The following is a 9,424-nucleotide window of genomic DNA, read 5'->3' as shown; positions in this document are numbered from 1 at the left end:
TGTTGGGTCGGGTCGGGTTTACTTGGGTCGTGTTTAGTTGGGTTGGGTGGTAACTCGGTTGGGTCATAACTGGGTTGGGTCAGAACTGGGTCAGTGATAGCTGGGTTGGGTCACAACTGGGTTGGGTGATAACTGGGTGGGTTTAACTGGGTCATTGGCGGGTGAAGTTGGGTGCGGGTTATGTTGGGTCGGAAACAGGTTGGGTCTGGGTCGTTGTTCACGGGTGCAATTGGGTACGGGTCAAACTGGGTCGGCCCAACTCAGGTTGGGTTACCAATTCCACGGGTTAAACTAGGCACGGTGAACGCTGGGTCGGAATGGGTCGGCTTTCCAACCGCCCACTCTCGGCTCGGAACAGGTTGGATCTAGGTCGCATGCGGGTTCACCCGTGGGTCGGCCCAGTTTTTGACACCCCTAATTAGAAGTGTGACTTAGGAAATCGAATTTAACCTTAATATTGGCCCCTAAAAATTGTGGCCTTATGTTGTAGACCTTTATGCACATGCCAAAATTCAGCCGCGATGTTCTAATCGTATACTCTTAAACTTTATTTTCATGTCATTTAATTCAGATGATAGTTGATAAACCTGAAATAGTGATACATCATGGAGGGTATTGGCAGAAGCTTTACAAAATGGATTGTGTAAATTTTTGTTGCTCCATATCAGGTTTTGGTTAATAGTGTTCTTTTATTTTTCAGGAAATTATAGCTTAATAATTGATTTTTTTTTATTAAATTAATTTTTCTATTTTTGGTGTGTAACAATGTTAATGGTGTTAGCTTATGTTTTCAAATAATCCTTTGGAGGAGCAAAAAATTACTTTAGGTCCTTAAGAAAAAAAAGATCAATACTTTAGGTCCGTGGGAGGTAGTTAACTCATGATTAGGACTATCAATGTAATCCTATAAAATATTGATTAATGGAATACAATAGAACCAAAAAGTTTAGCTTATCATCAAGAGCACATTGAGATCTTGGGTTCAATCTCGAAAAATTGTTCTCATACAAGTGGGTTTGAGTTTTAAACTCACCCGGCGGATCTTTCCCCTCCAAATTGAGTTTTTTTCATGGTAGTATTGCTCTGCATACGGTCATCCGCTGGTGGTATTTAGTTCGCGTGGCAATTTTTTTGGTGGTTGTGTTGATTATACAGGCTTGATGACACTATTTTTTGGTTATCTTTGCCCTTCCTGGCCATAGACACATCCACCCAAGAAGGTTTCTTTGACCATGTTTTGCTAATTGTTGCTGCCATCATTATTTCATTAATGAGGGTTTGTAGTTTTAGTTTGTGTTTTACCGCAACATACGTTGCTATTGTTTGCTTCAGCCGCTGCACTTTTATGTTGGTTTGGTATGGGGTTGTTTCGTATTACACAACTCAATCGCTATGGCTCAGTTTTTTTGGAAATTTATTTTGATAATATTAGTATATTGTTTTTTCTAGACCAACACACCATTGTTTACCAACGTTGCCTACCACACCCCCAACCACCTCCACTGTTGGATAGACCTTGAACTCATCATAGTAGTTGAAGTTGTATTTCTCGTGGGTGCAACAATGAGGTTTTCAATCATGTGTTCTGCTAATTGGAGTTCTCTAAACGTATTGTTCCTCCGTAGTAACACAAGTTTTACTTCTTGTGCCCTTTCTGTCATCTTCTCGCCATTTGCAACTATCATCAGCACAAGGCTTGTTAATCGAAGTTTTTTGCAATTCATATATGACATTTTTTTTTCCTTTTGACTATCCAAGAGGGACATTTGGTGTTTTAATTGTTTCCTATTAGAAATATATTTAGTGGTTGCCTATTTTAGTGGTACCCTCTACTTTTGTCTCTCCGAAAACAACAATGCCTCCTCGACAATAGCCTTATCTTCGGCTCCGCAACTTAGCCCAAATCCGCAACTCGTGCTCGCTTCTCGTTTGGCCAGCAATGTTCTCATCTCCTTTGCATAGATTGTGATTGTTGCTTTCGTCGTCATTATTAGGTTACTGCTTCTCCATTTGATCTTGGGTTCTCATACTATTCTTAATCATTTGATGCATGATCCGAATCAAGTCCGAGCATCCAACTTTTTCCCTCTCCGACTGCGGGGGTGTGATAGAGAATATACACAGAATGTTCTCTTCCTATATTTAGGATATATTTTTGTTAAATATTATTTTTACGAATCTTATTAGTTTTCCTAATATGATTAATACCATCATTGTAACCCTATAAATATTGATCAATATAATACAATAAAAATAGAGAGTACATTATCTGACAAGAACCACAATTGATGAGCAGTGGTAAGACAAGGAAGATTTTGGTAAAAACGTTAGAAATTGTAGTGTTAAGAGACAAAGTAAAATTGTGGAAGCGAATTTTGGTTGTGTTGGGACTACAAACCCTTTGTTGTGCCGTAAAGCTATATTGGGAAGATTAGGAAAAAAAACATCAGGTCAACACGATTGTATTACATTAGCTGTCACGTCAGAGAGTTGGCAACCCTAAGGTCGGCCTATCACTTTCCTAATCTTAATGAACATATATTTATTGCATACACTGCACTTAAATGTTACATTTGCATTCCTCATTGCGCCTGAAGTAGCCATTCAAGTAGTTGCAATCAATTATATTTTAACCAATTAAATAAATGATGTTCATTATTGATGTTCCTTTTCCGTGATTCTTCTTGATGATTTTTACTTTTCAGATCTCTCATTTTTATTATAAGAAATAAGAAACAGTATGAGAAGGTTGTGGTTCTAACATCGTGACTTGTGAGTCTAAATTTTAACATATATATTCTTGCCTATTTTCAACGAAAAAATGCTGCTTTAAGCCCATATACCCAAAAAATTCTGGAACATTTTTAGCCTTTTTTATGTAACAAAACTCCAAATGTAATCATATATAATATTAAAGGAAGAAAAATTCTGCCTACGTGTCAAGCCACCATTATTCAAAGCCTCACATTGCTCCTCGATTTCTCCTTTACATTTCATCAATCTGCCACGTGTCATTAGCCTCAAGATCTCTCATTTTGAGCTCATTATTTTAGGCGTAATTGAATTCCTTTTATCCATGATTCTAGCATTTTAGGCAGCAAATCAATTAGATGTTAGGATTTTAAAATTAAATCAATTACTTGCCACATAAGTGTAACCTTTAAGGAAATAAAATCAATGATATCCCTTAACACACTGGTCATAAGCCAGTTTTAAAAATATATTTTAATTACACGATATGATAATAAAAAATTAAATCATGAGCTAATATTCAACCATGATTTTAAGAGAAACATCCTAAAATCTTAAATTTATAAAATATTCTCCCGTATTTTAATGTGTTTTTTATTTCATTTACGTACCTATTTATAGATGTATATATCACGATTAAAAAGATTGTTTAAAATGTTGTAAAAAATGATTTGTGTATATCATGAAATATAATTTTATATTTTATATTATTTCAACCTTAAATGCATGAAATCTGATTATTATGGATTTAATAAATTTGGAACAAAAAACTACTTAAAAAAAAACAATTCCCGTGCATTATGCACAAGTCCAAATCATATCTCAAACGTATAACTTCTTGCCATAAAGTAGAAGGGACAGGCAAAAAAATAGAAATAAGAAAAATTATTTTGTTGGGAAAAAATTATAGTACGAAGTGACATGTGTTTCTGGTGTAACTTTTAGTAATATAATATAGATCGTAATCTACATAATATATATGACTTTACACAAGATACCATGAAGTACAAAAACAACTATTAGATGTAATTAAGTATACCTAAAATAGTATTGAACTTCAAACATATTGAAAAAAAAATGAAAATTATGCGTACAATCTACAAGGGTCTAAAGCAATATGTTCAAAATGTAATTTTTCGACAAGTTAAACTAATTGTTTCCAACTATTATATCTAGATGAATAATAAAATTTATTGGTAAAAGCGGTAACTTTTAATCTTAAATGGATCACTTCTAGATTGAGAAAACTGATGTATTTGTGACAAAAAGTTACCCTCAAGTAACAATAACTTAGTGCCTGTTCTCTTCGGCATAAAACAGCTGGACTGAACTGAACTGAATTGAACTGAACTGAACTAATCTGAACTGAACTGAACTGATCTGAACTGAACTGAATTGAACTGAACTGAACTGAATTGAACTGAACTGAACTGAACTGAACTGAACTGAATTGAACTGAACTGAACTGAACTGAAATGAATAGTGATATGTGAGAGAAAAAATATTGTCAAGAGCTGAACTGAACTGAACCGATCTGAACTGAACCGATCTGAACTGAACTGAAAATAAGCTGGGGAGAACAGGCCCTAAGGGTATATTTGTGGTACTAAAGAATTTGTATAAATAAAAAAGTCAATCGATATTTTTTTTAGTTTTCTAATCAACAAAAAACTTCCCGTGCATTTTATCATGACATTAGTTACATCAATCACTGAACACACGAGTCATAAGTCGGTTGTAAAATATATTTTTAATTACACGATATTATTATAATAATTCATGAGCTACTATTCAACCATGATTTTATGAGAAACATCCTAAAATCTTTAATTTATAAAATATGCCCCCAAGGTGGAGTGTTGGAGTATTTTTATTGATCGGTCATATGGGCCCGGGTTGGACATCCAATTGCTTTGATTTGAATTATCCGGAGGATACCTTATACTTAAGATGTAAAAAGTAGGTCCGATTTTATTGCCAAATAAGAAATAAAAAGATGTTTTGTTAAAAAATATATATGTCACACCATGACTATGATCAGAGGTTACATATAATAAAAACACTAACAACTTAATCTTTAGTCCGGAAGTGGTCTAAGGTGGGCTAATATGAATCATCTTAACAAATAATATCCATGACCAATACATACTAATTTTTTTTTAAAAAAAAAAAACAGAGTTAGGGGCTGTTCTCTTTAGCATAAACAACTGAAATGAATTGAACTAAACTGAATTAAATTATAACTAATAATAATGATAATAATTTAGGAATTGAATTAAACTGAAAATAAGTTGGGGAGAACAGTACCTTAAAGTGAGAGAAGTAAGACAAGAGACAATATATGAAACAAGAAATTAAATAAGGTAAAAAAAAGTGAAAACCAACATAGAGGGTCGGTTCACTTCAACTTATTTTGACAAAACTATGACGATATAAATTCAAAAAATTTAGATGATTAGGTGATCCAACGGGCTGTCAGCCCTCTAATTATTGAAATTTCCTTGGCCAATAGTACATTCAGACATTAATTTTATGATTGTTCTCTCTCCAATTTATTGTATATATATTAATATTATTATTTTATTGTGTATAAGAGGGTTTAACCTTAGGATCACTCAAAATTTTCCCACGCTCTTACATTCAAATGAAACAAAAATTATAAATACATCCACTTATGAACTTACGCTTGATATTAATATCATTTTTTAAAAAAATGTACACTTTGAATTTGGCCCATTTTATATAAATATTCTAAAATAAAGGATTAGCATAGAAAGTGAAACATGGCCCATGTGCTTAAATTATAAAATATAGCTTTCTTTAATGAGCTTCGAGACACTAATTGAGAAGGTGAATCAACAAAATGAGTTAATTATATATCAAAAGATAGATTTATAAGTATTCAATTTTAGTTGGTCTATAAGAGAGTAAAATTGTCGTTGAAAGATCATAAGTTATCGAATTAGAAAAGTTGTTAATTTGCCTATGCACTTTATTTTGACAACTTCTTTTTTTTTGATGTAAAAGATAATATTGAAATGTAAATCATATGGAGAACTTATAAAAACACACATACATTATACAAGTACTGTATATTATATTTGTTTACTATCAAAATTATCATTTTCTAAACCATTCTTAATATTAAATTGTGGTGGCTTAATATATTTTAAAATTGTTTTTAGGAAGAAACTAATGAGTAAGGATTATTTCGAGTAGCAACGGAGAATAAGGTATTTAGGCAAAAAAGTAAAGTAAGAAACCCCGTATGATACTCATTATGTCAGATGGAACGGGGAATAAGGTATGATACAATATATCATCGAAATTGTGGTAATTTCAGGTAGCAACGGGGAATAAGGTATTTATACCCCATATGTTATTTATTCCGTCAGTTGGAAAAAAATTTCTTATGATGTTTCAAAAAAGATAGTTTTTTCAGCCATGTGTTAAAAGTCAAGGACAATCCGTATCACATGATAGGTTTATATCTCCCGAGACCAGTTCTTAGTCATGGCTAATTTTATGTAGCCATTTATCAGTCACGAGTAAAAATTGCCTAATAATAGTACTAATTTATGAGAAACATGGGAAGTCTGACACTTTAAGGCCATTTCGAGTAAAAAATGAAGACTGTAGTGTGGAGAGGGTTTCTAAGACAATTGACCCCTAAGTGGTTAGTGGGATAAGACCAAGTTCGTGCAACTTTTCTCCCTTTTTGAAGCAGTTGAGATCATTAATTTACCTTTGTCATCTCAACCCTTAGATGATGGCTTTGTGGGGCTACGCCAAAATTGGTATATTATATTCAATTATGTCATCACTTTATTAATTTTTCAAAGAATTCCCATACATAAGTTATTAGCGGTTCAATTGTATCGAAAGTGTGAGAAAATATGGAATTTCAAAGTCTCTAAGGTGTCGTTGGCTTTGCTTATGACTATGTTATACAACCTCCGTTTTTTTCTACTGCAACAATTAAGTAATTTTCACGTTTGCCAATGCACTATTTTAACTATAATATCTTTAATTACTTTTTAGTAAAATTATACAAAATTGATATTCTGAAAGTATATATCGAGACGAATCTAACAAGACCCCAAATGACAATATTTTTCCTTACATAAAAATCATAATGCGTAGTGAAAGGTTATGATGGTGAATGGATAGTGTAAAAATCTCATTTTGCAATATTATAAAAATAGAATGGAGGGAGTATCTTCTTAATAAATTTTGTTTTTGCACTAAAAAGAAGTCTTCCAAAACATATGAGTATTATTTATATGCTAAACAACTTTATTTAATAATAAAAGGTGTTATCTCTTAAACACAGTTTTTTTTATCAATTAACGTAAGAATCGTTTACAAGTTTTCATTATAGCTGATACATATACATTGTTATTATACTAAATAGTTCCCGTGCATTATGCACGGGCCTAAAACCTAGTAAAAATTACATTTGTGGTCAAATTAGGTTCAAATGAGTACAAAGGAGAATTAGTTAGCACTTATCACCGTGTTTGTCGCAGGAAGAGATAGAAAGAGAGTGCTTACGGTGGCATAAACTACCTCCCTTTTACATTGAATATTATTTATTAACTAATTTTGACGATCTTTCTCTCACCATTATGTAGAAAAAACGTAGTAAATTGGGATCTTGTTAAAATCGTCGCAATGTCAAGATTCCAAATATCAATTTTTCTTATAATTTTTAGTTATACACAATTTGGAATATTAATGTCCAAAGAAGCGTGTTGTAGTATGTGAAAAAACAAATGATACGCTTATTGTGAAATGAAGTATGTTATTTCCCTAGGAACACTACAAGAGGGGGGGTGAATTGTAGGTATAGAAATAAACGTAACTTTTTGCGGAAATTAAAACTTAAACGAATAAACAAGCTAGATGAACAAGAGGGATTTTACGAGGAAAAAATTCTTGGGCCAACAAGAAGAACAACCTCGACCACTAGGGATTTTAAACTCAACTCTTTCACTACTTAGGCCAAACAACTTTGTTACAACCTAATTCAACTCGAGCCACACCTTGAGTTCCTAAACTCAAGTTCCTGAGCCACTGTTCCTTAACAGCAGTTCCTCTCAACTTCACTCGAAGTTTCCTCACTCATACAAGCTTCACTCAAAGCCTTTCTCTTACAGAACTTCACTCAAAGTTCCTTACCCCAAAAACCAAAATACAATTTGATCGAAATAAGCTTAGTGGAATTAGAGTAAGAAAGCAAAGAACAAATGGCTATTATGAGAGAATGAAGGCACTGACACTTAATTAGTTAAACTCACTTAATTACTTAGTCAGACACAAATTGGAACTTATCTAGACTTCTATATTTATAGTAATACTCATAAAGAACGTGGGATTAAAACTTGATTACATGTTAAGTCCATTAACCCATGATGTTCCTTCCCAAGGAGCACGTTTCACATCATGTCCCATGATCCCATGATCTAAAAATGAAACGTGGATATATTTTAGCCATTACTCCTAAGTAATAGGAGTTCCTTGAGCTTATCGAAAATCAGTTTTATAAAACAGTTTTTATCTTTAAAACTGAATTTTTATCTTTAAGAAAATAATATCTTTTAAACAAATTCTTTCTTAAAAACCGGATATTTTATTTTCTTTCTTTTTTCGAAAAACAAAATCTTTTACTCAAACGGATTTTCTTTTTAAACTGATTTTATCATTTGAAATCAGTTATAATTTAGGTATGACTTACTCAATTGTACTTTTAACCGTTATACTTTTGCACGCCTAAGTCTAGTTCCTTTTATTAACTAAGTTCCTTTAACATATTCGTTTAGTGCCACTTAGTTTGTTCCTTACATAGGAACAAACTCTCATTCTCAAATAAAGCTGCCACTGTTCCTTACCATTCTTACTTTGTTCCTTTACATTGGAACTAGAAATAAAACGCCTAGCTTCTATTCTTCTTGATCCAATGCTTTCTCCAGTATAAACTTATAGAAACTTCTTTACTTAGCCTTTGAAATCCTCTCTTGACTTCTTCCTTGACTTTGTATTCTCCCAGTTCCTTTCATTGATACCTTAAACACCATACACTTAAATAACTCATTAGTTCACTACTTAGTTTGTATCTTTGTTTCTTTGTCATCATCAAAACTAGGGTCAACAATTTCCCCCTTTTTGATGATGACAACAAAGGTACAAACTAAGGAAAATAACAAATAATATGAGTGAATGATAATGACAAAAACATAAAGAAGAAAATGAAAAATAAAACACAATTATGTGAGTAACTGAATTTTGATTTTTCATTTACCTTAACCTATTTTTGATTTAGCACTTGTTCCATAGCAAGACAAAGAAAGAAAAGAAAAAGGATTAAACAAAAGATGTGTTCCTTAAAGAAAGAAACAGATACACACAAAAAAAAAACTAAGACTGGAAGGGGAATGGTGTTCCTCTACAACTTCTTCTTCCACCACATCCTCTAATTTCTTCATCACCACCCCATGTTTGAATCCAACTTGTTCCTTCAACTCCTCCAAGGAACGGGCCATAGAGTACATCTTCTTTTGTTGCGCAACAACTGTATCACTCAAGCTCTTCATAAGACGCACCATTGTATCAGTTTTAGCGTCTAAAGTCCAATGAAGATGATTATAAAATGATCATATGTTGAGCAGGAAGA

The sequence above is a fragment of the Beta vulgaris genome, chromosome 3 (assembly GCF_026745355.1).
Source record: "Beta vulgaris subsp. vulgaris cultivar EL10 chromosome 3, EL10.2, whole genome shotgun sequence".
NCBI lineage: Eukaryota > Viridiplantae > Streptophyta > Magnoliopsida > Caryophyllales > Amaranthaceae > Beta > Beta vulgaris.
This window is presented reverse-complemented; position numbering follows the sequence as displayed.